The following is a 20457-nucleotide window of genomic DNA, read 5'->3' on the forward strand; positions in this document are numbered from 1 at the left end:
ATGTCTACATTTCTAGCCAGAGCATGTTCAGGCTGAAAGTTGTTCTCCGGTCTCTGTTTTCAGGCTACTCCAACTTGCTGGGGTATAGGATTTGTAATATAATACAACCAGCCCTAAACTTAGTGTGTGCCATGAGGAAGATCCAGTGGAGTTCTCGCAAGATTGGGGGGATGGTGTCACATTTACTTTAACCAGTATTTAGGCATAACCCTTTGTGAAAGATGGCCTTCAAATGTGTGAGAATGTTGTCAAGTAGTCAATGAAGCAGGGATGTCACCGCCATCTCAACAGGAGAGGACTATGATTTGAACTGTTAAGCTGAGATTGGATTGTGGGAGTAAGGGATACGTCTGAGGTACTTTAGCTAGGACTATAACGCATGTGATTTTCATGGTTACAAGATCTCTGAATGAGAGTGTTGTGTCAATAAAGAGCATAAGGGACTAAACTAATTGTATTAGTGCGGGGGAGAAGTCCACTAGGTTCATATTTGAAAGTCTTCCCCTGTGCAGGGGCACATGCCAGTTGCTCTACTCTCTCCTACTTATGTAGAAACCGTGCAGCTATATCCCCAGATACTTGTGCCTTTAGCCGTGTCATGGCCCTGACACTCCCTCACTTATACACAAACAGCTCAGCTCTTGGCAGCTCCGGTATCGGATCCCCAATTCTCTTACCATGTGTTGCTTCCCCAGCATGACTGTGTCGTTCCCCAGCAGAACCCTGAGCATAGATCTCACACAGCAGGGGAGGAGAAGTGCAGGAGGCCACGGCACGCCATGGGCTGATAACCTTCAGGCAAAGAGAAGCTCATGTTTTATAGCGTGAGCTTGGTCTTTGGGACATTGGTGACATACATGATTGGATGAGGCTGAGGCATGATTTCAGGGGTGAACTTAGGATGGCCAACAGTCCCATTTTTGAGGCACTGTCCCGAAAGGACAGCTCAGTCCTGTGTTCTGCAGACCCCCTCTCCAGTATGGCAAAAGTCCTGCATGTGCTTCGGATGAGTTGATAGGGGGTCTGCAGAATGCAGGACCTAACCTGTCAATTCAGCCTTTCCAGCACTCACACTTTCGTGTAAAAGTTATGCCGGGTAGCAGAACAGCTCTCACAAGGACCTGACACATTGCTCTATGTGAAAAAAACATTATAATGGGATCAATTAGGCACTGATGGGAGGGAGGGGGACTATTATCAGGGACCTTTGACCCTTAGGAAATGTGAATAGGGGTGATAAGGAGTGAGAAGGGTACATAATGCTGCATGCTTTATGAAATAATGACTAAGGTTTTAAAACCCAAGGGGGATGTGTTTAGGCTCACATTAATTTGCATGGTGCTATTGTGACTTCCCATGCAGGATGAGGAGAATAAAACTAAAGCCATACTATTGTTGCTCAACACATTTCCATGATAAATTATATAGTGTAAGGTTAGTTAATTATGAAAAGTTCGTTTATTATTATATTTTTATAATGTGTTATAGTTTATGAAAGCTTTCACATACAGAGTAACAGCAAAAGTATTAAAAGAAAAGAAGAAAACCTTCCCAAATATAAAAAGAAAAGGAGAGAAAGAAATGCAATAAAGATGGCAGTTTAAGACATTCCTCACCTCGAAGTTCGTCCCCTCGGTTTAAAAAATGTATTAAGATGCCAACAGTTTCGCTCAATTGAAAAACTTAAAAATAATAACAACTTGCCTGCTTAGGAGGGTAAAAAAGATAATGCAAGCATGATTATTCCCATTCATGAACAAAGGCATCCCTTCGGAGCGCAACACACCCACCCTTAGGGATATCAACGAAGTACATTCACATAGCAGATGTCTTACAGTTTCCAGTGCCCAACTTCCTCGTTAAGTCGGCATTCCATTCCTGCTCTTGATATGATATGATATAATATGATAGTTTATTTATAAAGCACCTATACACAATGTGTTTCAAAGTGCTTCAAGGCAAGCAAGGGAACAAGGGAAAATACAATTACATTCTTACAGGCCATCAGCAATCAACAGTAAGGATGTGAAATTAACTATCATACTCGGCCTGACGACATTTCAGATAGTGCAAGAGCTAAGACATAGATAAGGAAGGGAGGGGTTGAGTGGGAAGGAAATGGAAACAGACAGGCGACTGCCGTACTAGGCCTGACGACATTTCTGGTAGAGCCTTAGAAAACAAAAGGTGAGGGAGAGGGGTGCAAAAAGGGAGGGGAGGAACAAAACAAGTGATGTTGTACTAGGCCTGACGACATTTTAGATAGTGCTGGAGGGGGGGGACAAATAAGGAGGGGGAGGCAGACGAGGTTGCTATCATACTAGATCCAATGAACAATTCTGATAGAGTAAGTGCATAGAAGAAAGTAAGGGGACGAGGGGAGGAGATAGGAAAAGGGTGAAAGGGAGAGGAGGAGAGAACAGAGAGTATGCAGTCAAAGGAGTGGAGAAGCAAGAGGGGAGAGAGAATACAATTGCAGAAGTCAGTAGTAACACATAATGCTGCAAGCCACAATAAAAGATGAAGATGGGAACAGCATGATACAGGGCCACCATGAATACAAGCTGCAAAGGAAGTCCAGCATGAGAGGTGAGAAAGAGTGACGCCCCTTGAAACAATGAAGTCCATAAAAGTAAAATTGTGCATTGGCCACAAGACGTTGATGGTTAAACCAGAATGTATCAGGAAGTAGGCTGGAGGGGGCGGGCAGGGTAGAAGAATCAAGCAAAACAGGCAACACCTATGTGCGGGAAGGAAGGTGCAAAAGGGAACATCACAGGGGGGACCAGAAGGGGTGGGGATGGCCTGTGGGGACAGAGGGAGTAATAAATGTTGGTGCATGCTTACCTACAGCTAAGCAGGGGATGGGACCGTGGGTCCTCCTGGTCCGAACAGGTCCAAACAGGAATTGCCCTTTTCTTTTTCTGCCCTTCACTTCGGACGCCTGGGCGAGAGACGCCCTTAATCTAAGAGTTAAGAGAAGGAAGGAAGAGACAGCGCTAAGAAGGTGGGTGGTGCTTAGGCCAGGTAACCTAGATCCATTTGCACATGCTCCCCATCAGCAAAGGAAAAGAGGCTGGAGGGCTCCTTAAGTAGGGAAAAGAGTGACAACCAGGAAGGCACCAAGTGGGCGGGGCTTGCTAAGTGGGGAAAAGAGCGGCAACCTGGAAGGCACCAGGTCGGTGGGGCTTCGGCCAGGTGACCTAGATCCACTTTTACCTGCTCCCCATCAGCAGATGCCATGCCCCCTCGATTTCCCTTTTTCTAACGATATTGAATTTGAGCTTTGGGTAGTCCCACTCCAAGTAATTACCCACACATTGTTGGATATATGTGGAAGTGTCATTCATTGTAGTGATGTAGGCCACAAACTCTGTGGCAGGGTTTTTGTCTACAGATTCACTAAGAGCTGTTCTTGACCATAGTTTTTTTTTTTTAAACACTTTTATTGATTTTTACAACAATCAACAAAAACCTGCAGTACTTATCATAATTCTCTAGCATCTTACACACATCATTAAGTATCTGCTGCTTACCCTTCGCCCTCCACCCAATTTGGGCCTACTCACTTCGCATTCTGTTTCCCTTTATTCCTGGGGAATCTCCCTTCCCTTGTTCTCAGCAGATTCCTGGTTGAGTAGTCCTGGGTGGACCCATACAATGTGGCCACTAAGTGTTTCCAGGCCGTCAGGGTTTCTGCTTCCTCCTCACCCTCCCTACTGCCCATCTTCTTGTCACACTACTTTTTCAGCATCGGTCCATTTCTGAAGGTCTCTCCACTAGCCTTCTACCCTCGGTCTGTTGCATGCCTTCCACCCCATGGCAATTCTACGCTTGGCAAGTATGTATGCCAAGTCCTTAAGTTTACTCACATGTTTCAATTGGCGCGGTCTAGGGAACCCTCCTACCATATATGCCCACACTGATTCAACATTTATCTTGATTCCTTTCTCATTTAGCCGTTGGGCTACTTCACCCCAGAACTTCCCAATTTCTGGACATGCCCAAAACATATGTGCCATCCCTGCGTTTTCTTCCCCGCATTTGGGGCATGTTTGTCGTCCAGCGTTCTTAAACCTAGCTATCCTCTGGGAGGTCATGTACGCCCTGTGGGTTACATATAGCTGTATTTGTTGTAGCCTCGCGTTCCTAGACACTTTTTTTATGGTACCCTTGGGCGCGCTCCCACAGCCCGTCACTCATGGGTTCCCCAACTCCTTCTTTCCATTCTTGTCTTAATTGGGCCATTTCCTTTCCCACTCTGGACATCAATAGCTCATTGATTCTGGAAATCTCATGCCCTCCATCTGCTATATCATATATCGATTCTATGACCGCGTCAGGTTGATCTTTTAGTGTTATTTCCGACCATGTCTCCCTGATCCGCCGTACCATTCTAGTATAGGTAATATATTGCCCCACGTGTAGCCCAGTTTCTTCAACCAACACTCCAAATTCCTTTATCTCCCCCTCTTGCCATATGTCTCCCACTGTTACGATCCCCATCAGTTCCCAGTGCCTACGAATCATCTTCCTTAGTTGCTCACCTCCTCCTGTCAATGCCACTAACGGCACTTGCGGAAACATGGGGTTGTGTTCTCCATGACCTGACAAGCTTTACGCCATAATTTCCATCCCAGTACCAACATCTCCGGGCATTCTTTCAATTCTAGTTTGGGCAGCCATATTACATCTTTCAGAAAAAACGGGGCACACTCCAATCTCAACAGTCTGGACTCTGAGGTTGGGTCTTCAGATAACCATATGGCCATGTATTTTAGTTGACTGGCTAAGTAATGAATCTCAAAGTTAGGCAGTTTTATACCCCCTTTATCATATGTGTTCTGCAACTTCCAAAAGGCAATTCTGTTCCTAGTTCCATGCCAAAGAAATCCCCTGCATGTGCTCCGTAGTTTGACAAAAAAATCGCTTTGGTATCATATATGCTATGTTCCCAAAGAAATGTAGTAGTCTGGGCAACACAACCATCTTCAACAGCGCCCCCCTTCCCATCATGGCCAAGGGAAGCTTAGTCCAGAATCTCATACTATTTTCAATGTTAACTACCACTTTCTCAGTGTTGTGCTGGTGTTCTGCTTCTACCGTGTGATAGATGTCTATTCCTATGTATCTGAAAGTGTTGGTCTCCAATGGTATTTGTAAGACTGGCAATTGTTCCTGTGGGGCCCCTACATACCTTCCCAGAGGGAATATACACGATTTCTTGGGATTCACTGCTATGCCAGATAGTGACGCAAATCGTTCCATTACCTCTAGTATGTATTGGAGGTTTTCCTCAGGGTATCTTAAGTACAATAACATGTCATCTGCATATAGTGAGATTAGGTGCGGTTCCCCTTTTGTATAGATCCCGATTACCTCATACTGCTGTGTCAAGTAGATCGCCAGGCGCTCCATTGCCAGAATATACAACATCGGAGAACACGGGCATCCTTGACAAGTACCAGAATCCTCAGAGCTAATTAACTTGTCACACCTGAAACAGAAATGCAGACCCGCCTGAAAAAACTAAGAAACTCAGCCTCCCTGAAGATTGATGAAGTCATGAAAACGTGTGTTAGGAGGAGAAGCTAAAGACTGGTAACAGAGCGCCTGCCTTCACATCTTTAAACATTGTTCCAGGAGTCCGGGCTCACAAGGCAGTGCAGCAGGGCCATCATGCCTTACATTGGAAAGCCACAACTATGGCTTTCCCCTTCCCCCATCAAGGGAAAGATTTGTGCTATGGAGGGAGTTGTTTCCAGTCACCTGCCAGCAAAATCCAGTGCGAAAAATACAAGTAGCAGAATCCTCAGAGCTAATTAACTTGTCACACCTGAAACAGAAATGCAGACCCGCCTGAAAAAACTAAGAAACTCAGCCTCCCTGAAGATTGATGAAGTTATGAAAACGTGCGTTAGGAGGAGAAGCTAAAGACTGGTAACAGAACGCCTGCTTTCACATCTTTAAACATTGTTCCAGGAGTCCCGGGTTCACAAGGCAGTGCAGCAGGGCCATCATGCCTTACATTGGAAAGTCACAACCATGGCTTTCCCCCTGCCCCCATCAAGGGGAAGATTTGTGCTATGGAGGGAGTTGTTTCCAGTCACCTTCCAGCAAAATCCAGTGCGAAAAATACAAGTACCAGAATCCTCAGAGCTAATTAACTTGTCGCACCTGAAACAGAAATGCAGACCCGCCTGAAAAAACTAAGAAACTCAGCCTCCCTGAAGATTGATGAAGTCATGAAAACGTGCGTTAGGAGGAGAAGCTAAGGACTGGTAACAGAGCGCCTGCCTTCACATCTTTAAACATTGTTCTAGGAGTCCCGGGCTGGAGTTGTTTCCAGTCACCTGCCACCAATGGGGAATGAGCACTAACCGTTCCGCCAAACCCGTAATCCGGCGCTAATAGCGCCGGGGGTTTGGCGGTAGGGCTAATAGCGCCGGTAGTAATAGCGCCGGCGTTACCGCCCAACTCGCGATGAGGCCCTGTGTCTTTTAGGGCTTCGGCTCGCCACGTTTGGATCCTAGCCCTTCCAGGTAGGTATTGCCATGTTCAAACCAATGGCGAGTGGTCCGACAGGACCCTCACCTTGTACTCTGTTCGCACTATGTCCACCACCATCTCCTGTGTGGCAAACATGTAGTCTAACCTTGTGTACAAATTCTGTGGGCCAGAGTAATGTGAATACTGTCTATCATGTGGGTGGTGTAACCTCCACATATCCTCTAGCCAGAAGTCTGTCAACAGGGTCTGTAGGTCTTTGGCAGCTGGTGCAGGTTTGTCTGATTTCTTGTCTGACCGGTCTACCATTGGGTCTAATGTGTAGTTAAAGTCGCCTCCCCAGATCACCATTCATCCCAGGTACGGACTTATTTTGTTGTATAGGGTCTTAAAGTATGCCACTGTGTCCTGATTCAAGGCATATGTATTGATAATGCATATTTCTTTATTTTCCACCAGCCCCCGTATTGCCACCATCCCCCCGTCCGCTTCTACTGTGGTCTGTAGCAGTTGGAAGGGAATATGCAGTTTTACCCAAGTGATTACCCCTCTGGCATATGCTGAGCATGTTTCGCCATTGACGGTCCCCTTCCATTTCGTTTGGATCACCTCTTGTTTTTCTTTCATAAGGTGCGTTTCCTGTATTAGGGCAATATCTATTTTATGCCTTCTCAGATACATCATAACCTTGTTCCTTTTCAGTTAACTGTTGAGCCCCCTGAAATTCCAGGTAATTACGTTAAGGTTCCCCATATTTTAGCCATATCCAGTCCCCTCCATTGTCTTTCCCCATCATCTTCCTTAAGCGCAGGTGCGTCTGTGTGCAAACTCGTTTCCCAACATATAAACTACCCCTAACAAATAACTTGCTTAGGTCCATACACGTGCGTGCATCGGGACAATACATGATCAGCAGGAGACATTCAGAGACGCGACTTATCCCATGGCTCTTTAGCCACTCCCCCCTTGGCCATAGTTGGTCAAAATATCTTTCATGGCTTTCTTGAAATTGTGAAAAGGGGATACTAACCGGTTCCCCGGGGGCCAGTTTTATCCATTTATTAGCTGTCGTACAGATTTTGACCAAATTACTAGTAGGCATTGCTCTGGTTTTATATACATCAAATATCAAATATCAAAGCCAAAAGGGACCCAGCTGGAGCGTTGGACATGTTACACAATAGAGTAAAACAGCTCAGATAGATTCTTGACTGAATAGGCATCACATTATATTCCAAGAGCACCATCTCAATTGCAGTATGGTGGGGAAGGCGCAAAAGACTCTTCAATACACGCCTTTCTAATTTACCCAGCTCATCTACAATTGAAAGAGACCAGGTTTCAGCACCATATAGTGCAAGAGATGCCAGTTTAGCCTGGTACAACTGGATCGGTATGCCAGAGGAAAATCCCCCACCCTTCTGGGCAAGGGAGTGAATACCTCAGAGGGTCGCATTGATTCTCAATCCAGTGTGATCCATGTGAGTAGTACCGCTCAGCCTGCTATCGAGAAGCAGACCCAAATACATATATGAGGATACCACCCCTAACGTATGCCCATTTATCTCCCATCTCCTGATTTTTCTCTTCCTCCTCTGAGTATCATTTTAGTTTTGGGGATGTTTATGAAAAGGGAATAGTTGTCAGCATATGTTTTCAGTCTATTCTAGGACAGTTGTAGTCAACCAGGGGTTGAGATCCAAGATAGCAAGATCGTCCGCATCCGCATATCCTAACCACTGAATTGGTGTTGTCCCTAGTTGGGGGGGGGGAGGTGGTTGCTGCCATGGAACCAAGAGCATCACTCAGATCTGAAAGGTAGAGGTTGAACAAAATAGGTTCCAACGTGCAGCCGTGTTTAAGGACTTTGTCCATTGGTATAGAAGAGGTGGCCCTGCCTTGTTGGTCTAATCAAACCTTTACCCTGGTTTGTGAATGCAATAGAATAATGATCTTTAGAAGCCCTGGAGGGATGTTATTTTTGGCGAGCTTTCCCCACAGCCTACTGCAGTCTACGGTGTCAAAAGCTGCAGTGAAGTCGATGTACATCATATAAACTGAGAGTTTCCTCATTATTCCCGCTTGTTGGATTAGCATGGAAAGCGTGAGAACATTGACACTGGAACTAGAATTTTTCCTGTATAATTTAAGTATTATTTAACCACATGAAACCCAAAGCAAAACCTTAATACATATTCACATCAACTAAGCCTGTTGAGATTTGTGTCCAGTTGCTTAAATTGTCCACATCTCGGTTTCACCATTTAGCCGTCTTGGTTTCACCATTTAACCGATGTGTGTGATCCTCGGGCAAGTAATTTGGTCAATCTGTGTCTTATATGGAGCCTTTGTAAGTGATTCAGTGCATAGCTTATGTTAATATATCATGCTATGATAAGAAACCCAGCAACTTTATAGTTGCTTCATATATAATAAAAGTGTCATTTATGTGTTTCACACCGCAAAGTTATTAACCAATCCGCTTAATTATGGAAACTTCTTGTAATGTCATTTCTTATGTTGCCTCTGAGTATCAAAGACTGATAATGCTCCTTGCAATAATCTCTTCTGTGATGTCACTTTGGTCTTTGGTTGGTGTTAATGCATTTGCAATTCAGGAGGTTTTCATGTATTTTGCCCCACTGGCCTGGTCCGAGTTCTAATAGGTGAATGGTCTGCATCTATAATGATCCTACAGTTCGTTATGTATTAAAATGGCATCTACCACTAATGTTACCAAAAAAGCTAATGGGGGCTGAGGCACGAATGATACCGTATGGAAGCGCGCACGCACTGCAGGCTGCTTCTAATGCGCAATCACGTCCAGTGTCCTGCAAAACCATTTTGCAAAGTTGGCCACTCTAGGGGGAACGTTGCGCAATGACAATTTAAAATATAGCTCTGCGTCACCAGCATATTGTTGGGCACTGATGGCATGTTCCTCTCACAGTGTCCAGAATGGTCCCATTAAAAGGTTGCATTTTATAGGATAGCAGAGTCTTGGGAAACGCTACAGGTGACTGGAATGGAATGCCAGAAAATGTGTAAAATATTTGATTATTCTTTAGATAAACCCCAAGAGGGGAGGGTAGTTAACAGTGTTCTGTCAGTCTTGCAGAGGGACACATCCACAGTGTTCTCATGGTTACTACAGAAAAAAGGTCAATTACAATAATCAAATATGTATTCCTCTGCAAACAAAAAAAATCGTAACGACTACTAAATTGTCTATGTGCAAATCCGGACCTACGACAGCTAGAACAGGCGAACATTGTTTTCGAGGACAGGAATACTTCAAGTGTTCCTCCAAACTATCAGAGACGCTTTGTTCCCCTTATTATTCCTTTTCCACTCCTGGAGCCAAACCGCATTATGCATGTGAAAATGGTGTGCTCTCAATGTCGCACTACATTCCTATGCAGCAGCAGGTTTCCCCACTCACATATTTGGACTTTAGCCAATTGGGCACACCCAGTATATTTGCCTATTTTAGACAGGCACAGCCAACATTTCTCATTTGATGACGATTGAATAACAATTTTGGCCAGCCCGAACTGTGCATTTTCAGGGGCTTTTGTACTTTCTTGGGCGAGTGAAGTGGTGAATTCAACACCCTTTCATTTTGCAACTGACCTCGGAAGTGGCAAAATCGCTCAGAGGTTTTCAAGCCCCTGACAGATAGCACTTCGATTGCTTCCCAATGTTAAATGAAGTAATGACGAGTGCATCGCACAGTATGTAAATATGTACTTTCCCCATGAGCTGAGGCTTGTTTGCCTTGCGACCAGCCTGTTTACAACGAGAGCTCTGCTGGCTGCGCTCGTGTTGCTAGGCGCTCGGCGGCCTGCTGAATTCCAATTCCACAGAGTCACGTTGTGCGCCAAAGGACTTGAAGTAGGACAATGGAGCAACAGCAGACAGAGTGGGAAATGAAACAGAAACCTACGCGCCGTCCACAGGTGTTCTAGAGAAACAAAACTCATCAATCGCCTGTGTTCAGTTTCCCAAGCAACTTCCCAAATCGTTTAACCGCAAAGGTCAGTTTGAAGGAAGTGGACATGACTCAACTGCATTCTTGTGAAAAATAACTGCTCCCCAAACGTTCAAGTGCTATTACAGCATTTATTAGATAAGAGCGTCAGCGACAGCAGGCTCTGCCTTCACAGGCAGACTGTAACTGACCAGTTCAGAACACATAGCAAAGGTAAACGCTCTACGAGAGAATGTGACATCATAATATCAACATAGCCCAACTCAAGAGAACATGTTAATGGAACTAAGGAAGGAGACCATGCCTAACATTCCAACACTATATATATGTATCTATTACATAAGACATATTTAATAAAGTAAACAAACCCAACACATCTCCCTTACAATTGTGAAAGAAATTACTCCAAATAATAGTCTTTTAACCAGCGGGGTTTGTTTCTTGACCTTTCTGAACTAGCATTCATATTGTTATGATTCATCACATTACTGCTCAAGGTTGTTCCAGCCAAACACTCATCATCAGTATTATTGTCGTATGTTTCATGGTTTTCTGCTTCACCATCCTGATTGTTAGCGGGCGATCCCGCCGCCCCCGTGAGCCCCCACACCCCCGTGCACACAGAGACACACGGAGACCGATGCTGTTCGTGTGGGCTCCCCGGTGGCTCTGCTGCCGCCGGGCGACGCCCCTTTATTTATATGGCACGCGACGGAGTGAACGTCACTCCGTCGCGTGCTTGCCCTTAAAGGGGCCACGCCACACTCCTCCTTTTCCATAACAACAAACACAAAGGAGGATACAATTGTTCTACGTTCTACAGCACACAAAACTGACTAATCACTACTTTACAGCACACACATTAGGAATCCCCCATTTATTGGCAACCACCCTGGATCCCCAGCGGTGCCTTCACACAGTCCGGCGACCCATCGCCAACATGACCCCAGATCAGTCCGTCACATAGTCACTCAGTTGGGCAGGTTTCCCACGCCCTGTTCTCAGGGGGTACCTCCTGCCACTGTCCCTTACCGGAGTACTTGAGTCGGTTCTTCCGCGAACAGGCGAGTCCATGGTGGGGACATCTCCTCCACTATCGTCGGGTAGTTCTTCGCCAGCCTCTACTCGATTCGCTCCCGGGTCACCCAGTCTCCTAAAGAAACTGGCATTTCTGGTCACCGACGATGTCCCATCTGATGCAGTCACCATAGACCCCTTCACCGCTACAACATCCAGGGGGGCGGGCTCGTATGTGAGGGAGAGCTTGCCCTGCGGATGACGGTTCCTCACTAATACCTCATCCCCTGGGGCAATGTTGGGTGGCTTCAGACCTCTTCTCATGTTCTCCGCCCGAGTTCTTGCCAGCCGATCTTCCTCCACCTGCTCATTGTCAATGATGGCGGGCTCTCGGGCCCCTACCTCAGGTACGACATCCCGAGGGCACCTCTGGAAGAGGGCCTCCGCCGGTGCTACTCCCGTCGATGAATGGGGAGTGGTTCTGTATCCCCGTAGGAATACATACAGGGCCCTCTGCAGACATTCACCCTTGCCTTGGGCGATCCGGAACACCTTGTTAAGGGTGCGCATCATGCGCTCGGCCTCCCCGTTTGCCCTGGGCCAGAGGGGTGTGACCTTCCTGTGCTGAATGCCATAGTTCTTTAAGAGTTCAGCAAAGCTCTCACCCTGATACGGTGCGCCATTGTCAGTGCACACAACCGATGGAAGGCCATGGGTGGCGAAGATCTTTTCCACGGCGATCACCACGTCACCAAACGCCAGCGACTCCACAAATTCCACCTCCGGGTATCGCGACCACTCGTCGACCATCACTAGGAAGTGCGTCCCTCTAGATGTAGAGCCGAAGTCAGCATGCACTACTTCCCATGGCTTGGTTCCCCTAGGCATTGTCTCAATGGATGGGTCCCGCTGGGCTGGGGATGCGGCCTGACACCACCGACACGAGGCCACAAACTCTTCTACCCTCCGCTCTAGCTCCGGGAACCACACCTTCTGGCGAAGCCGAGCCTTTGTTTTGGGCGCCCCTTGATGGCCCTGGTGGGCGAGAGCGATTATCTGTGGGATCTTCGTCTGTGGCACCACTATTCTGTCGCCTCTCAGCAGGAGTCCCGATTCCGAGAATGCAAGTTCTTCCCGCACCTTCCAGAGCTGTTCCAGTGCCACCCTGGCTTCGCATGTTCGACGGTCAAGCGCTTCAAGCACCGTCTTCCACGCACCTTGTTGCATGGCCAGTCTTAGAATGGCGAAGCACTCGTCATCATTCGACGCCAGCTCCAGCTCCTCCACCTGCATGGAGTTGGGGGTGGCAGACTCAACGACGAGATGAACGTGTTCATCAGCCTCCTCCGCGGACACAGACGCCCAGGCATCCCCACATGGGTGACGTGACAGATAGTCTGCAGCGTTGCTTACACCAGGCCGATACACCAGCGACACGCCGTATTCAAGCAGGGCAAGCATCCAGCGCTCTATCCTTACTGGTGGTCTGGAGGAGGAGCCTGCCATGATGGGTAGCAGTGGTTTGTGGTCAGTGATGACAGTCACAGGACGCCCTAGAATGTATAGGCGAAAATGCCTGCAACCCCACAACACCGCCAGGGCCTCCCTCTCGATTTGCGAGTAGCGTTGTTCAGTGTCCGAGAGTGCCTTGCTCGCATAGGCTATTGGCCGAACTTCCTGCTCGCGCCCCACTTGAGTGAGGACCGCCCCCAGACCATAGGGACTGGCGTCCACGACTATTTCCGTCTGCAGGCTAGGGTCAAAGAACGCCATGGTGTCTTCTGCCGCTAGGGCACCCCGGATGTCATCAAATGCCGCCTGCTCGAGGGGCCCCCACTGCCACACGGAGTCTTTCTTGGTTAAAGATCTTAGAGGCTCAGAGCGGGACGCTAGATTCCTGATGAAGCGGCCACAATAAGTGACCATGCCCAAAAAGCTCCTCACCTCAGCAACGTTTTCAGGTGGGCGGGCCTCTCTAATGTCCTTCACCTTACGGGGGTCGGGTGACACCCCATCCGCTTTGAACACGAACCCAAAGAACTCGATTGTTGTCCTGAGGAGTTCGCATTTCTCTTTGTGTAAGGTGAGTCCCAAGAGACGGAGGCGCTCAAATGTCTTTGCAAGGCGGGCCATGTGTTCTGCCTCTGACTTGGAGTGTACTAAGATGTCGTCACTGATGTTGATGACCCCATCCAGATCTGCTAATGCCCCTCTTATGATGTTTTGAAAAACTTCCGCTGCAGAGGACACTCCAAAACTCAGCCTCTTATACCGATACAGGCCCCGATGGGTGGTGAAAGTGGTGATGTATCGGGACTCAGGGTGCAGAACCACCTGATGATATCCTGCCCTCAAGTCCAGCTTGGAGAAGAATCTCGCCCCCTGTAATTCTGCAATGATGTCGTCCATGGTGGGGGTTAGGTGTCTCTCTCTTTTGATCGCCTTGTTGGGCAGGCGCATGTCGACACAAATCCTTACTGCATCTGGTTGTTTGGGCTTCCGTGCGACGACAATGGGTGAGACCCAAGGAGTGGGGCCGTCCACCTTCTCAATTATGTCCAGCTGAACAAGGTTGTCCAATTCCTGGTCTACCAGATCCCTGAGGTGAAACGGTATGCGCCGGTGCTTCAGAGCCACCGGTTGTATGGACTCATCAATGTGCAAGCGGACTGGTTCCCCCACTAACTGTCCAATGCCTTCAAAGAGGGATGTGTGCTTCTCCAGGAGCTCCTGGATGTCGTCAAGATATACGTTGTATGCGAATGTCACAATCCCCAAAGCTTCAGCAGCTGCGCAGCAGAGGAGCGTGTTGGTGCTCACCGGCGTGACGTAAAACCTTGCCCGAATGCCTGAGTTGCCATATTGAGTGTCAGCCACAAACACACCATCCAGTGGGATTGGATGGTTGCCTCCAAATGTGAAAATGCGCGCTCTCGGTGCCGCCAGCGGTGGGGGTGCCTGCATTGCATCATAGTGTTGCCTGGCCATCACGTTCACGGACGCCCCCGTGTCCACCAATATGGGTACTGAATCCCCATTGACCAGTACGTCGCATCTCGGCTGTCTCTTGGAGTGCGATTTCAGCATTCTTACGCATGACACGAAGAAAACATTCTCTTCATCTTCTTCTTCCTCCTCACCTTCTTGAGGGGGGCCATCGTCGGCCTGGTCCACCTGGGCAACGTTGGATGTTCTCTGGGGGCGGAAAGAGCCAGCCCGGACAGGTCCCCTGGGGACCATTTTCGGGACCGTCGATCTGCACACTCTTGCAAAATGGTCTGTGCCCCCACATCGTCCACACTTCACTCCCGCTGCTGGACAGTCTGCTGGGTGCGGGAGGTCATATCCACATTTTAGGCACGAGGACTGCGCCACCTGGGGCCGTGGACTTTGAGTATTCATGGGGCGTCTTGATCCGCGACCTCTTCCGACTGCGCATACCTCTTCCACCCTACCAGGGCGCACACCCGCTTCCATCCTTGATGCCCGCAGCTCCGACACCTCGTGGCACCTCCCCAGTTCTAGGATGCGGGGTAGTGTTATACCAGGCTCGCGCAGGATTTGACGCCTCAGCTTACCAGAGGAACAGCCCTGAATGAGGTGGTTGCGAATCATATCATCAGGGTCATTCCAAGCACAAGGTGCCGCCAGCCTGCGCAGCCGCCCATAAAACACATCCAAAGTGTCGTCATCTTTCTGTCTGGTGTTGCCCATTAGGAACCGTTCGTAATCCACATTGGCCATGGGCAGGAAGTGATTGTGGAGCGCAGTTTTGGCGGCATCAAAAGACCCATCTGCTGGTTGCAAGGACAAGAAGATCTCGTGCACAGCAGGGCCTGCAGAATACAGGAGAGTGGCCAACTTACTGTCGTCACTCGTCTCCATCGTGGCCCTGAAGTACATTTCCAGCCTGTCCATCCACATCTTCCACCTCTGTCCCAGGCTTGATGGCGTGCCCGAGACATCAAACTCTGGCATTGGCTGCAGGGTACCGGGAGGTCTCTGCAATGGTCTTGGTGGAAGGGCAGGCGGGGGTTGGGCTGGAGCAGCAGCCTGCTGTTGGGCCACGGCGGCCGCTGCACCTTGATCCATGGTGTAAAGCGCACAGGCACCCCGTGATGGGGCCGCAACTTGGACACCAAACACAACCAGTACCTTGATGAGGATCCCAGCCCCTCAGGTGATCCAGATGATGTCCAGGTTCGAGGGTTTTCCAGGCAAATGTAGGACCACCAGGTTCCAGACTTCAGCCGGTGTAGGATTGAAGAATCCAAAAAATCGAGCAGGGTAGGCCCCAGTGTGCATCCAGTAGGCCTCCAGGTAGCTCCACCCTTAAACTCGATGAAAAACAGTGAAAATGCAAATGACTTGCATTTCCACCAGCACGTGTTGCAAGCAGTGACTGTCCGCCACTGGAATCTCCAAAAATTGGGTCCGGATCTCTCACAGATGCTTCGTTATGAAGCCGTGAGTTTCCGAGGCCTTGTAGTCAAAATGGCCGCCGGCCACGCGTGTCTCTCCCCTCTCCGCGGCCAACATTCACGGATGCGCTCACACGCGATCATCTGCGCATCTCGAAAACGTTGCCACCTGTCCCAGGGATCGATCCGACTTCGTCGCCATTGTTAGCGGGCGATCCCGCCGCCCCCGTGAGCCCCCACACCCCCGTGCACACAGAGACACACGGAGACCGATGCTGTTCGTGTGGGCTCCCCGGTGGCTCTGCTGCCGCCGGGCGACGCCCCTTTATTTATATGGCACGCGACGGAGTGAACGTCACTCCGTCGCGTGCTTGCCCTTAAAGGGGCCACGCCACACTGATTACACTTTACTAATTTACTCATGGACCAACACTCTTCCCCCCTCCATGATAACCACATTACCTCTTACCACAGCAATCTTCTTCGGACCAATAATAAACAAACCCAACAATTATGCACACAAATAGAAGGCACATTGTAAATGCCACTGGTAAAAATCACATCATTCTGCAGTTAATTCTAAGCTTAAATCAACAAATACTGAACCCAGCCATGGCCATGGCACCTCAAACCCCACATTGCCTGGACAAAGGCCAGGCTCAGTGGAAGAATGGCCAGAGCTTGACAAATGGACTCCAACTAGCCATTCAGAATCTTTGCACCGGTGCCCTATTTTTTTTAAAACACTGGGACATTAAAAAAGCATTGCACCTAGACAAGCACAGTTTGTCATATTAAAAGCACCAGGGCTCAAATTTCCATAGTGCTAAAAAGATACATTTTTGATGTATTTTTGCATCATGGCAAAGTTTGCCCTAGTGCAAAAATGTAGTGAAAATGCTTCTTTTTTGCACTACGGACATTTTTGGGCTGGTGCTTTGCCAAACTGCACTTGTCAAGGTGCAATGGTTTTTTAATGTCTCCCAGTGTTTTTAAAACTAGTGCAAACTTTGCCCAAGTGCTAATACCGTGCAAACTTTGCACTTGCACCGGTGCAAAGTTTCTGTAATATGGTCCCTGGACAGTTTGCTAACCCAGCCTGTGTCCGCGAATGCAAAATGGCCAATCAGGAACTCAAAAAACAGCCCTGTGGGTCCACGGATAGTCACAAGAAATTATACAACTAACAGGATTTTTTCTAATTTGCGAATGAGTTTGAAAACATATCTGGATGGATTTCCACTAGACCGAAATTGGATTAGATGTCGGACAAGAAGCATGATTCTCACAACAGTTGGAGTCAAATCTGTCCTGCAGTTTTTCTGGATTCATGGATTCATGAGAATTTACATTGAAAACACACATTTGGGAGCCCTTTATAAATATGTCCCACTAGACGAACCAACACACTGATTTCTAGAAAAATTCAGAGATATTTAACGTACCGGCACTGCTCATAACGTGCCATGTTTTTCTAACTGACCTGAACAATATGCTCCTGAAAATACTTCCTGCAGTCCAGTACGGCTTTGTTTTCTGTATGGCATCAAATTAAATGCATGAGTATATGTAGTCTAGGACACTTCTGCATGGACGTTATTTAGGGGTTGCCAGGGCTCGCACTTGTGACCCCTGAGGTCTCCCCTGCTACCCCTAAACAAAATTTGAAACATTTTTTTTTTCTTTTTTACAAATTGAAGCTCCTGGACTGCGGCCAAGGCTCTTTGTTTCTAGAGTGGCTGGCTTTCTTGTTAAGACTTCTTGAAACAGCAGGGGGTTCCACAAGTGTAACACGTTGAGCAGTGATCCTAAAAAGGAAAGAATAGGAATAACAAATAATTTGTCTTTCTGGAATTCTATGCAATAATTGCTAGACTCATTAAAGGTTTATTTTAGGGACACTTCAGGGGGCGAGTCACTGATTTAATATGTTCTTAAACACGTCAAATTCACAATGCAGGCAAAATACTCCAAAAAAGCATTTAGAGTAGAATAAGCGTCCATTTCGGACTATGGCCTCATCACGAGTTGGGCGGTATCCTAGTGTTAGTACCGCTGGAATACCGACTGGGCTAATAGCTTTACCACCAACCGGTCCAGCGCTATTAGCGCTTGATCAAGGGTTGGGCGGTAATGGGTATTCCCCATTCCCCATTGGGTCCAATCCGTCCAATGGGTATTGGGCGTTAATTACTGCACGGTATTACCGCACAGTAATTGCACCAATGGTATTACCTCAGGGTAATTGCACCAAACATTTTTCTGGCACATTTACCCCCAGCTTAGAGCTGGAGATAAATGCTGCCAGAAGTGTTATTGGGCAGACCCTTAAATGCAGCGGTATACCGTCACATTTAAGGGCTACCGCCCAACTAGTGATGATGTATTTTGCTTTTTGCAAGTTGCAGTTATAGCATGTTTTTTTCTGCTGATAAATATGGTGATCCATTCTTGTATGGAATTTTAATCACGTTACAGTGATATTGTAACTATAGTGTATTTAGGAAAAATGATATGTGATGCCACTTCCTGTTTTGTCAAGGGGTAAAAGGTTGTGTTCCATCGCTCCCTGTGATGTGACTTTGGTTTGGGGTCAAATGACATCACTTCCTGTGATGTCATCAGAGGTCAAGGGTCATGTGATTTCACTTCTGTTACCCCTGGCATTTTGGTGAAATGACATACCTGCACTACTGTGCTCCTCAAATTCCTCGTATCTTGTAGGAACTCTGGGTAGGTCAGATGTGATCTTGCCCCATTACTGCCCCCACCCCTGGAGCTCAAATGTGGCCATGCTTAGAAGTGCACATGGCCTTGGGCCATTGGGCCACCAGAGGCAGCTCCAGAAAGTATCAGACGGTGTTCCCCCAGTGACCAGCCGTCAACCATCAACTACAAGGACCAGTAAGGTAGGAGTGGCCTGGTTTAGGGGAGAGCTACAACTCTACCCAGAATCCTAGCCACTTAGCAAACCAACATTACACAGGGCGATTAGGCCTTTCTCCTTCTATATAGGTCTCTCGAGCTTAGCATGGGTTTGTTGTCCTAATTGCATTGTGTGATATTTGGATTGCATTGATAGGCCTCTCTCCCACCATACAGGTCTCTCTAATTTTATAAGGGTTCTGGGTCCATATGGCATTGTGTGATGTTGTGATTGCATTGATAGGCCTCTCTCCCACTATACAGGTCTCTCCAATTTTATAGGGGTTCTGGGTTCAAGTTGCATTGTGTGATATGGTGATTGTATTGATAGGCCTCTCTCCCACTATACAGGTCTCTCAAATTGGGTAGGGGTTCTATTTCCAGGCTGCATTGTGTGTTGTTCAGATTGCATACTCAGCTCTCTCAATTTGGTAGGGGTTCTATTTCCAGGCTGCATTGTGTGCTATTCAGATTGCATAGATAGGCCTCTCTCCCGCCAACAGGTCTCTCAAATACTATAGGCGTTCTGGGTCCATATTGCATTGTGATATACAGATTGCATTAAGGGGCCTCCCTCCCACTGTGCAGGTCTCTCAAATTCAATAGGAGTTCTGTCCCCAGATTGCATCGTGTGACAGTTAGAATGCATTAATAGGCCCCTCTCCCACTATACAGGTCTCTCAAGTTTAGAAAGAGTTCTGGGTTCATATTGCATTGTGTGATATTTAGACTGCTCTGATAGGCCTCTCCCCCACTATATATGTCTCTCTAATTCTATAGGGGTTCTGGGTCCACACTGCCTTTTGTGATACTTAGATTGCATTGATAGGCCTCTCTCCCACTATACAGGTCTCTCTAAATTTTGTATAGGGGTTCTGGGTCCATATTACATTGTGTGATGTTTGGATTGCATAGATAGACCTCTCTCCCACTATACAGGTCTCTCCAATTTTATAGAGGTTCGGGGTCCACATTGCATTGTGGGATGTTGTGATTGCATTGACAGGTCTCTCTCCCACTATACAGGGCTCTCAAATTTGGTAGCGGTTCTGTTTCCAAAACTTTCCTGAAATATCAGCAGAGGCATTCACAATGCTGGTAAAACACAGCAAAAAAGCTGGATCACCCATGGATCCCTGTCCCCCAGACATCTACAAATCAATTCTCGCACAAGGAACGCCAGCAGAATACTATAGAAACCTTTTGAACCAATCACTAGCAACAGGATATGTACCGAGGATCTTCAAATCAGCATATATCAAACCACTTCTGAAAAACACAAGTGGCGACGTAGAAGACCTCTCCAACTACAGGCCGATCTCCAACATTCATTACCCGGCAAAACTCCTGGAAACCTACGTGTATAAATTAACCCAAGAACATGTAGAAAAACACCATCTGCTAGACCAAGCTCGTCGGTTTCAGACCTGCAAGAGGAACGGAAACAGCACTACTATCCATCTGGGACGACCTAAAAACGAACGCAGACTGAAACATCACCTCAGCCCTTATCCTACTCGACCTCTCCGCAGCCTTCGACACAGTTAGTCATGACGCCCTAACCAAAAGACTAGAAGACATAGGGCCTCATTACAC

Source organism: Ambystoma mexicanum, chromosome 8, assembly GCF_040938575.1.
Source record: "Ambystoma mexicanum isolate Mex_15411 chromosome 8, UKY_AmexF1_1, whole genome shotgun sequence".
NCBI lineage: Eukaryota > Metazoa > Chordata > Amphibia > Caudata > Ambystomatidae > Ambystoma > Ambystoma mexicanum.